This window comes from Triticum urartu, chromosome 7A (assembly GCF_056163025.1).
Source record: "Triticum urartu cultivar PI428250 chromosome 7A, HENAU_Tu73, whole genome shotgun sequence".
NCBI classification, from domain to species: domain Eukaryota; kingdom Viridiplantae; phylum Streptophyta; class Magnoliopsida; order Poales; family Poaceae; genus Triticum; species Triticum urartu.
Genome location: NC_141879.1, coordinates 397,775,171 through 397,795,853, shown reverse-complemented (window position 1 = coordinate 397,795,853; position 20,683 = coordinate 397,775,171).

Sequence of the window (20,683 nt, the reverse complement as noted above, 5' to 3'; positions counted from 1 at the left end):
CAAATATGAAAATAACGAAATCTCCAACTCTCTCCGAGGGTCCTTGAGTTGCGTGAAATTTCTAGGATCAACCAAAATGCAAGAAAATATGCTATGCATGATGATCTAGTGTATAACATTCCAAATTGAAAATTTGGGATGTTACACCACCGTAAGTGAACCATGAACATATTGCAACACCCTACAACGGGGGTCCCTCACGTTTGCGTGAGAATGGAGGGCATGGTAGGACAGCACCATAAATGAAATATACAATCATACCAACCAAGATCACGATTAACCCATAGGACAAAACGGATGTACTCAAACATATTAGGATAACCATAGATCATTGGGAAATAATATATGGAGTTGAGCACCATGTTTAAATAGAGATTACAGCAGGGAGAAGAGGTGTTACACCGCTGCATAGAGGGGGAGAAAGTTGGTGTTGATGGTAGCCAGATTGTTGATGTAGATCGTCGTACCGATCGTTGCCCCAGGCGGCACTCCGGGGCCACCGGAAGCGAGTGGGAGAGAGCCCCCCTCCTTCTTCTTCTTCCTTGGCCTCCCCCCTAGATGGGAGGAGAGTTCCCCCTCTGGTCATTGGTCTCCTTGGCTGCGGAGGGGCAGGAGCCCCTCCGAGATTGGATCTCCCTCTCTATTCTCTTCTGTTTCGCGTTCCCCCAGATCTAGCCTAAAACCATTTCTTATATTCCTGGAGATCCGTAACTCCGATTGCGCTGAGATTTGAACACGATTTTTTCGGATATAAGCTTCCTTGCACCCGAAGTAGAGGTCCAATAGACATACGAGGTGGGCACAATGCACCACCGCGTGCTAGGGGCCTCTGGCGCGCCCTGGTGTCTTATGCCCTGTGTAGACCTCCATTTGCAGTGATTCCAACTCCCAAAAATCACATATATTCCAAAATAATTCTCCGTAAAATTTTATTGCATTTGGACTTCATTTGATATGGATACTCTGCAATACAAAAAACATGCAGAAAACAGGAACTCGCAATTGGCACTGGATCAATAGGTTAGTCCAGTAAATCATATAAAAAGTTGCCAAAAGTATGTAAAACTTGTATAATATTGGCATGAAACAATCAAAAATTATAGATATGACGGAGACGTATCAGCGTCCCCAAGCTTAATTCCTGCTCATCCTCGAGCAGGTAAATGATAAAAAAGATAATTTTTGATGTGGAATGCTACCTAGCATAAACTTGATCATATATCTAATCATGGCATGAATATTAAGACATAAGTTATTCAAAGCAATAGTCTATAATTTGACATGAAGACATCAATACTCAGGCATCCCAATAAAATCATGTCCTTCAAAATATCAACGCTAAAGAAAGTTATCCCTACAAAATCATATAGTCTTGTCTTGCTCTTTCTTCTTAACACGGAGTATTTATCATGCATGTAACACCCTGGATATGATTTACCCAATATGTATTCCAACTCTTGCCGATTCCGACTTTAAGTTATTTTATTTTCTCGGGTTCAAGTTTTTGTCTCCGTGTGTTGTTGTCATTGTCATGGATCTCATATCATGTTATCATGTGCATTGCATTTGCATACGTGTTCATCTCATGCATTCGAGCATTTTCCCCGTTGTCCGTTTTGCATTACGGCGCTTCGTTCTCCTCCGGTGGTCATTTCTACCTTTCTTTCGTGTGTGGGGATTAAACATTTCCAGATTGGACCGAGACTTGCCAAGCGGCTTTGGTTTACTACCGGTAGACCGCCTGTCCAGTTTCGTACCATTTGGACTTCGTTTGATGCTCCAACGGTTAACCGAGGGACCGAGAAGGCCTCGTGTGTCTTGCAGCCCAACACCCCTCCAAGTTGGCCCAAAACCCACCAAAACCCTCTCCATCATCTAGAGCGTTCGATCACGATCGCGTGGCCGAAAACCGCACCTCATTTGGACACTCCTAGCTCCCTCTACCTCTATATAAAGACCACCCTCCGAAATTCGCGGTTCCACTCTCCCCTAACCCTAGATCCATTCCATCCGCCGCCACCGGACACGTCCGGACGGCGCCGGACGCGTCCGCCTCCTCCGCCGACCAACCCCGCGTTGCCACGTGGCGGGTACGCGCCCACATCGCCGCTTCCGCCATCGGCCCGCAGCGGGCCCCCGAAGCCCGGCTCCTCCCGCCGCCCGAAGCCGCCTGCCTCCTCGCCGCGCCTCCTCGCGGTGCCGCGCTCCCGCTCGCCGGCCGCAGCCACCTCCTCGCCGCACCTCCTCGTCGCCGGCGACCGCGGCAGCAACTCCGGCGGGCTCCGGTCGCCGCCCCCGCCACGCCCCGCCGCACCGACGCCGCGGCCGCGCCGCCGCACGCCCCGGCGAGCCCCGGCCTCCTCCTCCCTCCTCGTCGACCGCGACGCCGACAAGTCCGACTCCGACGCTGGCCCTCCCCGTCAAACCTCATAGAACGTGCCGCCGCTATAGTACACCTCCAGATCCAGATCGGGATCGGGTTGATTTTTGCCCGAAACCCTAATCATTTTTCCCATGTTCATCATGTCGTAACTTTGCATCCATAGCTCCGTTTTGGGCATATAGCATATCAAAATGTTCGTCTCAGAGAGTACATCATTTCATCTCATTGCATCATTTTCATTTGAGTTCATCTTGATGCCCGAAATTCTGTTGGAAGAGTGCTATTTGAGATAATTGTCAGATTTGCTGCTCCAATTAGATATTTGTCATTTTTGCCATGATTAATGTGTACATGATATGTCCCAGAGCTCTTCATGAGTTTTGTTATATGTTTTGCCATCTATCCAGAGGTGCAACCCATGTATTTTTGTGATGTGTGTGGTGACTAGCACAAGCTTGCAAAGTGGAGCATTCGTTAATGCTGATTTCAGGGACTTAGCATTTCCACTAAGTCCTTGACCTGTTTATTTTAATATGCCATATGTTCATGTTGTTTCCTAGTGATTCGTGCCTCTTTTGAGGATGATCAGTAAGGATGTTTTGTTAATCTTGTAGTGCTCTATCCATTTGTGTCTTTGTTTGCAATTATGGAGCACCCTAGCTTGAGTCAATCGAGCTCTACTTTTGCCATTTCGTGAATCTGGGCAGATTGTCTACTTGTTAGTGATTTTGCCGTGGATGTTGTAGTTGATCCGTGCATGCTATGTTATTGTTCTTGCCATGTCTAGCTTGTATAATATGTATTCTTGATGGGTGTATGCTTAGATTGTCATGACTTGATCTGTAGGGAGTGCATCGAGCTCGTAAACATGCCTACTCGATATCTGTTTTTGCATGTTCCAGTTTTCACGAAGTCTGAGAACTGATTATATTTTTGACATGTTCACATGCTTGCAAATGTATTTTCTGATCCCTTTTGGCTCAATGTCACTAAGGGACTTTTGTTAAGCTCTTTGAGTAGCACCATGCCATGCTTTACTTTGCCATTTTCAGGTCCTGTAGCATACAGTTTTCATGCTCCAAAGTGTGCTACCTGATCTGAAATTCCAGACAAGTGTTAATTTCACTAAGTCTGAAATCTGTTTACCAAATGCATTTTTGCCATGCTTGTTTGAACCTGTTAATGGATGAATTGGCCGTAGCTCAATGTTCCTCTTTTGTTAAGCATCATGTATGGATCCCTGCCATGTATTTTGTGGTCATGTTTGAGAGCTGTAGCATGTTCATCTTGTTGCATTTAGATGGCTACTTGTTGTATATCGCAGACCGGTGCCATATTTGAATTGCTTACCATTTCCAAACCGTAACTCCGATTCCAGCGTTCTTTATATCGTTTTCAAGGGGTTTCACCTCACCTTTCCAGTGGCACACTTGGATTTCCATGTTGAGGCCAGATTCATTCATTCCTTGTCAAATCTTGCATATGCACCGCATATCGCATCCCGCATAGCATACCATGTTTGCATCATTTTGTTTGAGCCTTGCACGTGGTTGATTGTGCCCTTGTTGCTTGTTTGTCTTGTTTGGATAGAGCTGGGAGACGAGTTCGCTAACGAGGAGCCCGTTGAGTTTGCTTTCGAGGATCCAGTCAACTCTGACAACTGTGCAGGCAAGATGATCATACCCTCGAAATCACTACTATCTTTGCTTTGCTAGATGCTCGCTCTTTTGCTATGCCTATGCTACGATGCCTACCACTTGCTTATCATGCCTCACAAATTGCCATGTCAAACCTCTAACCCACCATGTCCTAGCAAACCGTTGATTGGCTATGTTACCGCTTTGCTCAGCCCCTCTTATAGCGTTGCTAGTTGCAGGTAAAGATTGGAGCCCGTTCCTTGTTGGAACATTATTTACTTGTTGGGATATCATTATATTATCTTATTATCTTAATGCATCTATATACTTGGTAAAGGATGGAAGGCTCGGCCTCTCGCCTGGTGTTTTGTTCCACTCTTGCCGCCCAGTTTCCGTCATATCGGTGTTATGGTCCTGGATTTTGCGTTCCTTACGCGGTTGGGTTATAATGGGAACCCCTTGATAGTTCGCCTTGAATAAAGCTTTTCCAGCAATGCCCAACCTTGGTTTTACCATTTGCCACCTAGCCTCTTTTTCCCTTGGGTTTCCGGAGCCCGAGGGTCATCTTATTTAACCCCCTCCCCCCGGGCCAGTGCTCCTCTGAGTGTTGGTCCGACCGAGTAGACTGCGGGGCCACCTCGGGGCAACTTGAGGGTTGGTTTTACTCTTAGGATGTCTCATCTGAGTGTGCCCTGAGAACGAGATATGTGCGGCTCCTATCGGGATTTGTCGGCACATTCGGGCGGTGTTGCTGGATTTGTTTTAACTTGTCGAAGTGTCTTGTAGAACCGGGATACCGAGTCTGATCGGAATGTCTCGGGAGAAGGTCTATTCCTTCGTTGACCATGAGAGCTTGTCATGGGCTAAGTTGGGACTCCCCTGCAGGGATTTGAACTTTCAAAAGCCGTGCCCACGGTTATGGGCAGATGGGAATTTGTTAATGTCCGGTTGTAGATAACTTGAACCTTAACTTAATTAAAATGAATCAACTGTGTGAGTTACCGTGATGGTCTCTTCTTAGCGGAGTCCGGGAAGTGAACACGGTGTTGGAGTAATGCTTGCCGCAGGTTGATCTCTAGTTGTTCGTTCGCGCTTTGCCTTCTCTTCTCGCTCTCTTTTGCGAACAGGTTAGCCACCATATATGCTAGTCGCTTGCTGCAGCTCCACATATTTTACCTTACCCTTACCTATAAGCTTAAATAGTCTTGATAGCGAGGGTGCGAGATTGCTGAGTCCCTGTGGCTCATAGATTACTTCCAAACCAGATGCAGGGCCTGATGACTCCGTTCCAGATGACGCGCTTGAGCTCAAGTGGGAGTTCGACAAGGACTCACGCCGTTACTATGTGTCTTTCCCTGATGATCAGTAGTGGTGCCCAGTTGGGGCGATCGGGACCGTGTCGCATGTTGGGTTTATCTTTTATTCTGGCGTCGTAGTCGGGCCATGAGTGTTTGATTGATGTAATGCTATTTATGTACTTTGATTGACGTGGCGAGTGTAAGCCAACTATGTATCTCCCCTTTTATTATCTATATTACATGGGACGTTGTGAATATTGCCTAACTTGCGACATTGCTTTCAATGCGGTTATGCCTCTAAGTCGTGCCTCGACACGTGGGAGATATAGCCGCATCGAGGGTGTTACAAGTTGGTAATCAGAGCCTTCCCCGACCTTAGGAGCCCCCATTGCTTGATCATTCTTAGCAGCCGTTGTTGAGTCTAGAAAAATGTTTTGAGTCATTTAGGAATTATATATCGAAGAGTTTAGGAATTCTTTTTACTTCCCAGTCTCCTCATCGCTCTGGTAAGGCATCCTGACGTAGAGTTTTGATTCTTCTCTTCTCAAATTTCACTAAAAAAATTTAGGATCACGCGGGTATCTTGGAATCGTTCCGATGGTTTTGTGACGAGAACATTGTTCTTGGTGCCTCCTGTCTTTAGGGGTTGTGGCAGTGCCCCAGGGAGTTGAGCTCCGAGGTGTTGTCGTCACAATTTTATCGTTGCAGTTCTGGAATACCTGAGTTTAGTACGTCGACATCAAAAATCTCTTTTATGCAGTTCGTTGGTGAGATAACCTCGACGCCACCCAGTACTGGGGCGGGAGTTCGGGAGTATCACCATAACTTGTATAACGGATGCTTTTCGAAGGTTGAGGTAGATGGTTTCCGAAGTTTTCTCGGTTATGTATTGAAGGATGGATACAGCTGGATGTAGGATTTGCTAGATTTGGGTGAGATATTATGCTTCCCTTGTATCCCCAACACTTGATTGCATAACAGGAAAGGTTCGGGAGTTTCATAGGTGGGAATTCTTGTAGCTCTAGTTCTTCTTCCATGGATATTTGATTTGAGATTGGGATTTCTTACCGAGTATTCGTTCTTGATCCGTACCTTGTTGATTTATTCCTCTACCTAAATTCTAAGTGGCTTCTCAATTTATGGATATGTGACCGTTTCAAGTGGAATGCATTTGTTCATTTTGTTCGGATGTGAAGACTATATGTTGCAATTTCAACCCGTTTTGATTCAGCTTCATTTTATCTGTCAATGTGCTAACAGTTGTCACCCTCTTCAGGATGGCTCCCGCTAAGAGCACCAATCAGAATCAGAATCAGGATCCGCCACCACCTCCACCTCCCCGGAGGCATGGCAAGCTGTGATGGCCGCAACCAATGCAAACACACAGTTGATCATGCAAATTCTTCAAGAGCGCAATCAAGCGAACCAAGGCAACCAAGGCAACAATCAGAATCACTTTGCTACACTCAACCAGTTCCTTGCTAACGGGCCAAAGACTTTCAGCAATTGTGTTGAGGCAACTGATGCTGACGATTGGCTTGTGGATCTGTGCAAGCATTTCGAGTGCAGTAACGTCAGGCCTGAGGACTTCGTCAAGTTCGCTTCCTTCCAGCTCAAAGACCAAGCTGCAGAATGGTTCCAGCAGTACAAGGATTCCAGAGGAGGCCGTGTGATTACCTGGGATGAATTCCGTCAAGACTTCAAAGCTCATCATATTCCTCAGAGCGTGGTTGAGAGCAAGCGTGAGGAATTCCACAACCTGAAGCAAGGCTCTTTGTCTGTCTATGACTACAACAAGCTGTTTCAGAAGCTCGCCCGCTTTGCTAAGCAGGACGTCCCTGACGAGAAGAGCATGATATACCAGTTCAGGGGTGGTCTCAGAGAAGAAATCCAGCTAGCTCTTGTTCTCTTTGAGCCCTTGAGGTACGATGAGTTCTACAACATGGCATTGAAGCAAGAGGCTGCTCAACTGAGGTGTGATGCTTCCAAGAAGCGAGTCAGAGATGCTACTCCTTCTTCCTCTACTCAAGTGGCCAAGCAGCAGAAGTATTGGCTTCCTCCTCCTCCGTTCCGTCAGCCGTATCAGAAGAGTAAAGGTGGCAGTGGATCTTCCCACCCACCCAACCCTGGCTTTCAGAACAAGACTTCGTCTCAAGCTCCAAGATCGAGTGCTCCGTACCACCGTCCGCTTTCAGAGGTCACGTGCAACAAGTGCCAACAGAAGGGTCACTATGCCAACAAGTGCTTCAGTCAGAGGCGTCTTCCTCCTCCTCCTGTGAGATCGGCAAGTACAACTGTGGTCAAGCATAACCCCAAGCACGCCAAGGTCAACTTGATGAACGTAGCTCAGGCAGAGGACTCGTCAGATGTCATCATGGGTAACCTTCCTGTTAACGATGTTCCTGCAAAAGTACTTTGTGATACTGGTGCATCGCATTCTTTCTTGTCATGCCCTTTTGCATCGAAGCACAATGTTGATACTCAGGTCATGCCCAAAGTCATGCAAGTTGTTTCTCCCAGCAAGCTTTTGACTTCAAGTTTGGTTGCTCCCGATATCTCTATCACGTTGGGCGACTACAAGTTTCTTTCTTCTCCGGTGGTTCTTGGTAACTCGGATATTGATCTTATTCTCGGTATGGATTGGCTTTCTAAGCACAAGGCGCATCTTGATTGTGCAGCCAGGCAGATTCAATTGACTCATTCGTCTCAGGATGTAATTGTCTTTGCCGCTCGTGATGATACCATTCGTCTGTTTTATCTCAATGAGAAGGGTGAACTGGATGCTATCTCGCAAATCCCAATCGTTTGCGAATATCAAGACGTCTTTCTAGAAGAGCTTCCAGGAATGCCTCCGCACCGGCCAGTTGAATTCGTCATTGATCTTGAGCCCGGCACGGAACCAGTGTGCAAGCGTCCTTACATGCTCGGACCTGAAGAGTTGAAGGAGCTGAAGAAACAACTCGATGTTCAAGAGAGAATGGGTCTCATCCGACCTAGTTCTTCTCTGTAGGGTTGTGGTGTTATTTTTGTGAAGAAGAAGGATGGAACGGACCGACTCTGTGTTGATTACCGTCCATTGAACAAGAAGACCATCAAGAACAAATACCCACTTCCCAACATCAATGAGCTGTTCGAACAACTCAAAGGTGCCCAAGTATTCTCCAAGCTTGATCTCCGTATGGGTTATCATCAGATTCGAATCCGTGAGCGAGATATTCCCAAGACGGCTTTCAGGACAAGCTTTGGTTCATATGAATACACTGTCATGTCTTTTGGCCTCGTCAACGCTCCTCCGACTTTCTCTCGCATGATGAACTTCATCTTCAACGCCTACACCAATGACTTCATTTTGGTCTATCTCGACGACATCCTGGTCTTTTCGAAGAACAAGGAAGATCATGCCAAGCACTTGCGTTTGGTACTCGACAAGCTCAGAGAACACAAGTTCTATGCCAAGTTCTCCAAGTGCTAATTTTGGCTCGATGAGGTTCTTTATCTTGGTCATATCATCTCTGCCAAGGGCATTGCGGTGAATCCTGAGAAGGTGTCTGCAATTGTGAATTGGGAACCACCTCAGAACGTGAAGCAACTCCGTAGCTTCCACGGTCTCGCAAGCTACTGTCGAAGATTCGTTGAAAATTTTTCTAAGATCGCGAAGCCTCTCTCAAATCTTCTCCAGAAGCACGTCAAGTACGTTTGGTCTCCGGAATGTGACATCGCTTTCAACACTTTGAAAGAGAAATTGGTCACTGCTCCAGTTCTGACTCCGTCTGATGAATCCAAACCGTACGAGGTCTTTTGCGATGCCTCTCTCCAAGGTCTTGGCGCAGTGTTGATGCAAGAGAAGAAAGTTGTGGCTTATACCTCCCACCAGTTAAAGCCCAACGATAAGAACTACCCCACTCATGACCTCGAGTTGGCGGTAGTTGTGCATGCTCTTTTGACTTGGAGACATCTCTTATTGGGAAGAAAAGTGGACATTTTCACTGACCACAAGAGTCTCAAGTACATCTTCACTCAGCCTAATCTCAACCTCAGGCAAACTCGATGGGTCAAAATGATTCAAGAGTATAATCCGAGTATCGAGTACTCCAGGCAAGGCCAATGTGATTGCTGACGCATTGAGTAGGAAGGCTTATTGCAACAGTCTGATTCTCAAGCCTTATCAACCCGAGCTTTTGAAGCTTTCCGCAAACTTAATCTGCAAGTTGTTCCTCAAGGTTTCCTCGCCAACCTTCAAGTCTCTCCTACATTGGAAGACCAGATTCGCCAAGCTCAGCTTCTTGATGCTATGGTGAAAAAGGTGAAGATTGGGATTGCCAAGAGTCAACCCAAGTACAAGTGCTACCGCCTGATGACAAGGATACTCTCTTCTTCGAGGATCGTATTGTTGTACCCAAAGGTGACCTTCGTAAAGTGATCATGAACAAGGCTCACAATTCTCTCCTCTCCATCCACCCTGGGAGCACAAAGATGTATCAGGACCTCAAGCAGGCTTATTGGTGGACTCGAATGAAGCGCGAGATTGCTCAGTTCGTGAATGAATGTGATGTCTGCAGAAGAGTGAAGGAAGAACACCAAAGGCCAGCTGGTCTCCTCCAACCTCTTGCCATTCCAGAATGGAAGTTCGACCACATTGAGATGGACTTCGTGACTGGGTTTCCAAAGTCCAAGCGTGGCAATGATGCTATATTCGTTGTCATCGACAAACTAACTAAAGTGGCTCACTTTCTTCCTATCAAAGAGTCAATCACTACAGCTGAATTGGCGGAGCTCTATACCTCTCGGATTGTCTCTCTGCACGGTATTCCACAAGTGATCTCTTCAGACCGTGGCAGCATCTTTACCTCCAAGTTTTGGGATTCTTTTCAGAAGGCCATGGGCACCAACATCTGCTTCAGCACAGCTTTCCATCCTCAAACTAGCGGTCAAGTCGAGCGTGTCAATCAGATTCTTGAAGATATGCTCAGGGCTTGTGTGATCTCCTTCGGCATGAAGTGGGAGGATTGTCTTCCATATGCTGAATTCTCCTACAACAACAGTTTTCAAGCAAGTTCGGGCAAGGCCCCATTCGAAATTCTGTATGGCAGGAAGTGTCATACCCCTCTCAACTGGTCTGAAACTGGTGAACATCAGCTTTTGGGTAATGACTTAATCACAGAGGCAGAGGAAATGTGCAAAGTCATTCGAGATAACCTCAAAGCAGCCCAATCCCGCCAGAAGAGCTACTATGATAGTAAGCACCGTGATTTGGCTTTCGAGATCAGAGATCATGTTTACCTCTGCATCTCTCCAATGAAAGGTACTCGTCGCTTCGGTATCAAAGGGAAGCTTGCCCCCAGATATGTGGGACCTTTCAAGATCGTCAGCAAGAGAGGCGATCTCGCCTATCAACTCGAGCTTCCTTCAAACTTTGCAAATGTTCATGACGTGTTCCATGTCTCTCAGCTTCGAAAGTGCTTCAAGACTCCTGAACGCACCGTCAACTTCGAAGACATTGAGCTCCAACAAGATCTCTCTTATCGTGAACACCCCGTTGCTATTCTTGAAGAGACTGAACGCAAGACTCGCAACAAGTCAATCAAATTCCTCAAAGTCAAGTGGTCACACCATTCCAACCGTGAAGCTAACTGGGAACGCGAGGCTCACCTCCGTTCTGAGTACCCGGTGTTCTTTCAGTCCTAGATCTCGGGACGAGATCCTTTCGTAGTGGTGGAGTGTTGTAACACCCCGGATATGATTTACCCAATATGTATTCCAACTCTTGCCGATTCCGGCGTTAAGTTATTTTATTTTCTCGGGTTCGGGTTTTTGTCTCCGTGTGTTGTTGTCATTGTCATGCATCTCATATCATGTCATCATGTGCATTGCATTTTCATACGTGTTCGTCTCATGCATTCGAGCATTTTCCCCGTTGTCCGTTTTGCATTCCCGCGCTTCGTTCTCCTCCGGTGGTCATTTATACCTTTCTTTTGTGTGGGGGGATTAAACATTTCCGGATTGGACCAAGACTTGCCAAGCGGCCTTGGATTACTACTGGTAGACCGCCTGTCAAGTTTCGTACCATTTGGACTTCGTTTGATGCTCCAACGATTAACCGAGGGACCGAGAAGGCCTCGTGTGTGTTGCAGCCCAACACCCCTCCAAGTTGGCCCAAAACCCACCAAAACCCTCTCCATCATCTAGAGCGTTCGATCACGATCGCGTGGCTGAAAACCGCACCTCATTTGGACACTCCTAGCTCCCTCTACCTCTATATAAAGACCACCCTCCGAAATTCGCGGTTCCACTCTACCCTAACCCTAGATCCATTCCATCCGCCGCCACCGGACACGTCTGGACGGCGCCGGACGCGTCCGCCGCCTCCGCCGACCAACCCCGTGCTGCCACATGGCGGGTACGCGCCCACATCGCCGCTTCCGCCGCGGCCCGCAGCGGGCCCCCGAAGCCCGGCTCCTCCCGCCGCCCGAAGCCGCCTGCCTCCTCGCCGCGCCTCCTTGCGCCACCGCGCTCCCGTTCGCCGGCCGCCACCACCTCCTCGCCGCGCCTCCTCGTCGCCGGCGACCGCGGCAGCAACTCCGGCGGGCTCCGGTCGCCGCCCCCGCCGCGCCCTGCCGCACCGACGCCGCGGCCGCGCCGCCGCACGCCCCGGCGAGCCCCGGCCTCCTCCTCCCTCCTCGTCGACCGCGACGCCGGCAAGTCCGACTCCGGCGCCGGCCCTCCCCATCGAACCTCGTAGAACACGCCACCGCTACAGTACACCTCCAGATCCAGATCGGGATCGGGTTGACTTTTTGCCCGAAACCCTAATCATTTTGCCCATGTTCATCATGTCGTAACTTTGCATCCGTAGCTCTGTTTTGGGCATATAGCATATCAAAATGTTCGTCTCAGAGAGTGCATCATTTCATCTCATTGCATAATTTTCATTTGAGTTCATCTTGATGCCCGAAATGCTGTTGGAAGAGTGCTATTAGAGATAATTGTCAGATCTGCTGCTCCAATAGATATTTGTCATTTTGCCATGATTAATGTGTACATGATATGCCCCTGAGCTCTTCATGAGTTTTGTTATATGTTTTGCCATCTATCCAGAGGTGTAACCCATGTATTTTTGTGATGTGTGTGGTGACTAGAACAAGCTTGCAAAGTGGAGCATTCGTTAATGCTGATTTCAGGGACTTAGCATTTCCACCAAGTCCTTGACCTGTTTATTTCAATATGCCATATGTTCATGTTGTTTCCTAGTGATCCGTGCCTCTTTTGAGGATGATCAGTAAGGATGTTTTGTTAATCTTGTAGTGCTCTATCCATCCATGTCTTTGTTTGCAATTATGGAGCACCCTAGCTTGAGTCAATCGAGCTCTACTTTTGTCATTTCGTGAATCTGGGCAGATTGTCTACTTGTTAGCGATTTTGCCGAGGATGTTGTAGTTGATCCGTGCATGCTATGTTATTGTTCTTGCCATGTATAGCTTGTATAATATGTATTCTTGATGGGTGTATGCTTAGATTGTCATGACTTGCTCTGTAGGGAGTGCATCGAGCTCGTAAATATGCCTACTCGATATCTGTTTTTGCATGTTCCAGTTTTCACCAAGTCTGAGAACTGATTATGTTTTTGCCATGTTCACATGCTTGCAAATGTATTTTCTGATCCCTTTTGGCTCAAGGTCACTAAGGGACTTTTGTTAAGCTCTTTGAGTAGCTCCATGCCATGCTTTACTTTGCCATGTTCAGGTCTTGTGGCATATAGTTTTCATGCTCCAAAGTGTGCTACCTGATCAGAAATTCTAGACAAGTGTTAATTTCACTAAGTCTGAAATCTGTTTACCAAATGCATTTTTGCCATGCTTGTTTGAACCTGTTAATTGATGAATTGGTCGTAGATCAGTGTTCCTCTTTTGTTAAGCATCATGTATGGATCCCTGCCATGTATTTTGTGGTCATGTTTGAGAGCTGTAGCATGTTCATCTTGTTGCATTTAGATGGCTACTTGTTGTATATCGCAGACCGGTGCCATATTTGAATTGCTTGCCATTTCCAAACCGTAACTCCGATTCCGGCATTCTTTATATCGTTTTCAAGTGGTTTCACCTCAACTTTCCAGTGGGACACTTGGATTTCCAAGTTGAGGCCAGGTTCATTCATTCCTTGTCAAATCTTGCATATGCATCGCATATCGCATCGCGCATAGCATACCATGTTTGCATCATTTTGTCTGAGCCTTGCACGTGGTTGATTGTGCCCTTGTTGCTTGTTTGTCTTGTTTGGGTAGAGCCGGGAGACGAGTTCGCTAATGAGGAGCCCGTTGAGTTTGCTTTCGAGGATCCAGTCCACTCTGACAACTGTGCAGGCAAGATGATCATACCCTCGAAATCACTACTATCTTTGCTTTGCTAGATGCTCGCTCTTTTTCTATGCCTATGCTACGATGCCTACCACTTGCTTATCATGCCTCCCAAATTGCCATGTCAAAACTCTAACCAACCATGTCCTAGCAAACCGTTGATTGGCTATGTTACCGCTTTGCTCAGCCCCTCTTATAGCGTTGCTAGTTGCAGGTAAAGATTGGAGCCCGTTCCTTGTTGGAACATTATTTACTTGTTGGGATATCATTATATTATCTTGTTATCTTAATGCATCTATATACTTGGTAAAGGGTGGAAGGCCCGGCCTCTCGCCTGGTGTTTTGTTCCACTCTAGCCGCCCTAGTTTCCTTCATATCGGTGTTATGTTCCCGGATTTTGCGTTCCTTACGAGGTTGGGTTATAATGGGAACCCCTTGATAGTTCACCTTGAATAAAGCTTTTCCAGCAATGCCCAACCTTGGTTTGACCATTTGCCACCTAGCCTCTTTTTCCCTTGGGTTTCCGGAGCCCGAGGGTCATCTTATTTAAACCCCCCCCCCCCCCGGGGCCAGTGCTCCTCTGAGTGTTGGTCTGACCGAGTAGACTGCGGGGCCACCTCGGGGAAACTTGAGGGTTGGTTTTACTCGTAGGATGTCTCATCTGAGTGTGCCCTGAGAACGAGATATGTGCAGCTCCTATCGGGATTTGTCGGCACATTCGGGCGGTGTTGCTGGATTTGTTTTAACTTGTCGAAGTGTCTTGTAGAACCGGGATACCGAGTCTGATCGGAATGTCTCGAGAGAAGTTCTATTCCTTCGTTGACCGTGAGAGCTTGTCATGGACTAAGTTGGGACTCCCCTGCAGGGATTTGAACTTTCGAAAGCCGTGCCCGCGGTTATGGGCAGATGGGAATTTGTTAATGTCCGGTTGTAGATAACTTGAACCTTAACTTAATTAAAATGAATCAACTGTGTGAGTTACCGTGATGGTCTCTTCTCGGCGGAGTCCGGGAAGTGAACATGGTGTTGGAGTAATGCTTGCCGCAGGTTGATCTCTAGTTGTTCGTTCACGCTTTGCCTTCTCTTCTCGCTCTCTTTTGCGAACAGGTTAGCCACCATATATGCTAGTCGCTTGCTGCAGCTCCACATATTTTACCTTGCCCTTACCTATAAGCTTAAATAGTCTTGATCGCGAGGTTCGAGATTGCTGAGTCCCTGTGGCTCACAGATTACTTCCAAACCAGATGCAGGGCCTGATGACTCTGTTCCAGATGATGCGCTTGAGCTCAAGTGGGAGTTCGACGAGGACTCACACCGTTACTATTTGTCTTTCCCTGATGATCAGTAGTGGTGCCCAGTTGGGGCGATCGGGACCGTGTCGCATGTTGGGTTTATCTTTTATTTTGGCGCCGTAGTCAGGCCATGAGTGTTTGATTGATGTAATGCTATTTATGTACTTTGATTGACGTGGAGAGTGTAAGCCAACTATGTATATCCCCTTTTATTATCTATATTACATGGGACGTTCTGAAGATTGCCTAACTTGCGACATTGCTTTCAATGCGGTTATGCCTCTAAGTCGTGCCTCGACACGTGGGAGATATAGCCGCATCGAGGGCGTTACAATGCACAACCCCGATGACAAGCCGAGCAATTGGTTCATACTTTTTAACGCGCTTCAGCTTTTTCAACTCTCACGCAATACATGAGCGCAAGCCATGGATATAGCGCTATGGGTGGAATAGATTATAATGATAGGGGTAAATATAGAGAACACAAAAAAGTAAAAAGTCTCGCGTCGATGCGGCTAACCAACGGGCTATGGAGATGCCCATCAATTGATATCAAGGTGAGGAGTAGGGATTGCCATGCAACGAATGCACTAAGAGCTATAAGTGTATGAAAGCTCAATATGAAAACTAAGTGGGTGTGCATCTGATCCTATAATGATAAATTCCCACTAGTATATGAAAGTGACAACATAGGAGACTCTCTATATGTAAAACATGGTGCTACTTTGAAGCACAAGTGCGGTAAAGGATACTAACAATGCCCCTTCACTCTTTGTTTATTTTTTTTCTTTTTTTTTCTTTTTTCTTTCTTTTTTTTCTTTTTTCTTTCTTTTTTTTCTTTTTTTCTTTTTCTCTCATTGTCCGGAGTCTCATCCCGACTTGTGGGGGAATCATAGTCTCCATCACCCTTTCCTCACTGGGGCACTGCTCTAAAAATGAATAATGATGATCATCACACTTCCATTTACTTATAACTCAAAAGAAATAAAAATTACAACTCGATACCTATGACAAAGTATGACTCTATATGAATGCCTCTGGCATGTACCAGGATGTGCAATGATCTAGTGTAACATGTAGGAAAAATGATGAACGATGGCTGAGCCACAAACACTATGTCAGCTATATGATCATGCAAAGCAATATGACAATGAATGCTCAAGTCATCAAACGGAAGCAGTGGAAGTTGCGTGGCAATATATCTCGGAATGGCCATGGAAAAGCCATAATAGGTAGGTATAGTGGTTGTTTTGAGGAAGATATAATAAGGCTTAGGTGTGATAGAGTGTATCATATCACAGGGTTTGGATGCACCTGCGAAGTTTGCACCACGTCTCGATGTGAGAAAGGGCAATGCACGGTACCGTAGAGGCTATCAAATTGCGGAAAGGTAAGAGTTTGTATAATCCATGGACTCACATTAGTCATAAAGAACTCATATAATAAGGCTTAGGTGTGATAGAGCGTATAGTGGTTGTTTTGAGGAAGATATAATAAGGCTTAGGTGTGATAGAGCGTATCATATCAAGGGGTTTGGATGCACCTGCGAAGTTTGCACCACGTCTCGATGTGAGAAAGGGCAATGCACGGTACCTTAGAGGCTATCAAATTGCGGAAAGGTAAGAGTTTGTATAATCCATGGACTCACATTAGTTATAAAGAACTCATATACTTATTGCAAAAGTTTATTAGCCCTCGAAGCAAAGTATCACTACGCATTCCCCTAGAGTATAGATTGGTAGGAATAAACCATCACTCGGCCCCGACCGCCACTCATAAGGAAGACAATCAATAATAAATCATGCTCCAACATCATAGCATAACGAGAGACTATACGTGCATGCTTCGGGAATCACAAACCTTACCACCAATATTGTTACTAAACACAACTATTTACTAGTACCTCCCACATATTCCATCTCCATATCGAAAAACTATTGCAAGGAATCAAACATATCATATTCAGTGATCCATAAGTTTTATGTAAGGTTTTATGACTAACCATGCAATTGACCAATTCCTTTTGACTCTCTAAATAGATATAAGTGAAGCAAGAGAGTTTAATTCTTCCTACAAAATACCATGCTCTAACAAATATAAGTGAAGCAAAAGAGCATTCTTAAAACAACGATTTTCTATGTGAAGAGAAACAGACAATCCAAACTTCAAATGATATAAGTGAAGCACATGAAGCATTCTATAAAGCCACACTCAAAAGATATAAGTTAAGTGAAATGAGAATTCTATAAATCAACCATGGACTATCTCATACCAGCATGGTGCATAAAAGAAAATTGGAAACTAAAATCAAAAAATGCTCCAAGGTTTGCACATATCACATGAACGAAACGAAACCAAAAACATATCGACACTTGTTGAAGAAAGATGGGATGCCTTCCGGGGCATCCCCAAGCTTAGACGCTTGAGTCTCCTTGAATATTTACTTGGGGTGCCTTGGGCATCCCCAAGCTTGAGCTCTTGCTTCTCCTCCTTCTCCTCATATAGAGACCTCCTCGGTCTTTGATCACTTCATCCACACAAAACTCAACAGAATGTTCGGTAAGATCCATTAGTATAATAAAGCAAATCACTACTCTAAGTACTGTTGCAACTCAATTCATATTTTGTTTTTTCATTGTTCCTACTATAATATAACTTGTTCATGGCTTATACCACCGATAAAAATCGATAGTTTCATCAAAACGAGTAAAACAATGCATCAAAAACAGAATCTGTCTTAAACAAGACAGTATGTAGTAATCTGAACATTAACCATGCTTATAGTACTCCAAAAATTCTAAAAAATTAGGAAAAAAACATTTTGTATAGCAAGACAGTGCAAAAGGTTTCAGAACCGTTTGACATTCTAGTAAAAAAATGTAAAATCGCGCACTACAGCCAAAGTTTTTGTTTTGCACCGCACAAACCAACAAGCAATCTAAACATCCTAAAGGAAAACCTTGGTACATTATTTTTATAATACAATGGAATTGTACAAGGGGATAATTATTTTTGTTGAAAAGTTTATGTAATTAAGATTCACAAAGTTTCCTTGAGCATGAACAAAGTTCAAGGAGCTCCCCCACTTCAACAATGCTTGTCTCTTTCACTTTCACTTTCCTTTTTGAAAAGTTTTGTGTTCCCCTCTATATTTTTTGTTTTCAAACTTTATAAAAGCACTCAACAGAAATAAATGACTCTCTAAAACTTCCAGGTTGTCTCCCTGGTAGCGCTTTCTTGAAAGCCATTAAGCTAGGCATAAAGTGCTCAAGTAATGAATCCACCCGGATCCCAAGGTATATCAAAGCCAATTTTAATTAACAATGATTTCGCATTTAGTAGTGAGCACAAAGAAACATATATCAAGCAATGACGAAGTATGAGTCTCTTCCTATGCATCGGCATGTCATACAAGAAGAATTCATGCACATCAAGTAAAGGCCAATACATAGCATAAGCAGTTTCTTCTTATTTTATCATGTTGCAAACATAGAGAGGTGGAGATATAGTTCCTCTCTCATAATAATTGCAAGTAGGAGCAGCGAGCACATGCATATTATACTCATCAAAATCATCATGTGCAATGGCAAAAGGCAGCCCATTGATATAATCCTTAACAAGAGCAAACTTCTCTGATATAGTGTAGTTTGGAGAATTCAAAAGGACAATAGGACTATCATGTGTGGGTGCAATAGAAACAATTTCATCTTTAACATAAGGAACAATAGCAAGTTCATCTCCATAAGCATCATTTAAATTGGCATCATGGCCACAAGCGTAGGAAGCATCATCAAAAAGAGATATTTCAAACGAATCAACGGGATCATAGCAATTATCATGGCATTCATCCTTCGGTAAGAATGAAGGGAAATTAAACAATGTATGAGTTGAAGAGTTACTCTCACTAGAAGGTGCGCACGGGTGATGAATCTGGTCTTCCTCCATTTGTTCTTCGCTCTCCTCATCATCTTTTTCATCCAATGAGCTCACAGTTTCATCAATTCCTTCTTTCATAGACTCCTGCAAAATATTAGTCTCTTCTTGGACAGTGGAGACTTCCCCAATAAATTCATCAATACCGGAATTGTATTTATAATTATCATAGCAATATTTAAGGATGGCAAAAAATTTAGGTCTATAAACTGAACCATCAAAATCTTCAAACTTCTCAAACAAAGATTCAATTTCATAAGCACCCTTAAAAGCAACAAATTCTTCTCTTCGTTCCACATCATAATAACCATATATACCATTAGCATAACAAACCAAGGTTTCATTATCATTAGTTTCACATGAGAAGGGAAGATGCGGAGCATTCATCCTAGAGCAACAAGTATAATCATATCTCAAGCATAGCTCCCGAGCATACCAATGCAACATATGAATTTGATCCCATAACAATTTCCCTTTATGAGTCAAGCTATAATCCCTAAAGTATTCACGTTGATCCAACGTTACTCCCATTATATAGTTGAATGGGGTTTTCTCAGGGTTATCAAAGTAGTGCATAATATCTTTTACATAAGAGCATCGAGGGTTTTAGGTGGTTCCCCATCTCCATAAGTAGCAAGTACAACTAATTTTTTTGGTGTTTCGTGTTCCATATACATAACTAAAGATAGAGAACAACTTAGAACAGGAAATAAAAACTACTTAGTGATAAAGCAAACAAGCACACACGAAAATATTCACCCCATGCTTTTGCTCCTCGGTAACGGCGCCAGAAAAAGATCTTGATAACCCACAAGTATAGGGGGTCATTTCTAGCCTTTTCGATAAATGAGAGTGTCGAACCCAACGAGGAGCTAAAGGTAGAACAAATATTCCCTCAAGTTCTACCGACCACCGATACAACTCTATGCACGCTTGACGTTTGCTTTACTGGAAACAAGTATGAAACTAGAAGTACTTTGTAGTTGTGATAGGATAGGTTTGCAAGATAATAAAGAGCACGTAAATAAAATCTAGGTGTTGTTTAGATAAAGACATGACTAAGTTAGTTTTCGTAGAGAGCTTTTGTCAACAAGAAAGTTATTTGTCCCTAGGCAATCGATAACAAGTACCGGAAATCATTCTTGCAACTTTATATGAGGGAGAGGCATGAGCTAACATACTTTCTCTACTTGAATCATATGCACTTATGATTGGAACTCTAGCAAGAATCCGCAACTACTAAAGATCATTAAGGTCGTGAAACCCAACCATAGCATTAAATATCAAGTCCTCTTTATTCCCATACGTCATACCCCACCTACTCGGGTTTAAGTTTCCGTCACTCTCGCAACCCACCGTAAGTGAACAATGAACATATTGCAACACGCTATAGCGGGGGACCCTCACGTTTGCGTGAGAATGGAGGGCACGGTTGGACAGCACCATAAATGAAATATACAATCATACCAAGCAAGATCAGGATTAACCCATAGGACAAAACGGATCTACTCAAACATCATAGGATAACCATAGATCATTGGGAAATAATATATGGAGTTAAGCACCATGTTTAAGTAGAGATTACAGCGGGGAGAAGAGGTGTTACACCGCTGCATAGAGGGGGAGAAAGTTGGTGTTGACGGTAGCAAGATTGTTGATGTAGATCGTCATCCCGATCGTTGCCCCGGGCGGCACTCCGGTGCCACCGGCAACGAGGGGGAGATAGCCCCCCTCCTTCTTCTTCTTCTTCTTCCTTGGCCTCCCCCCTAGATCGGAGGAGAGTTCCCCCT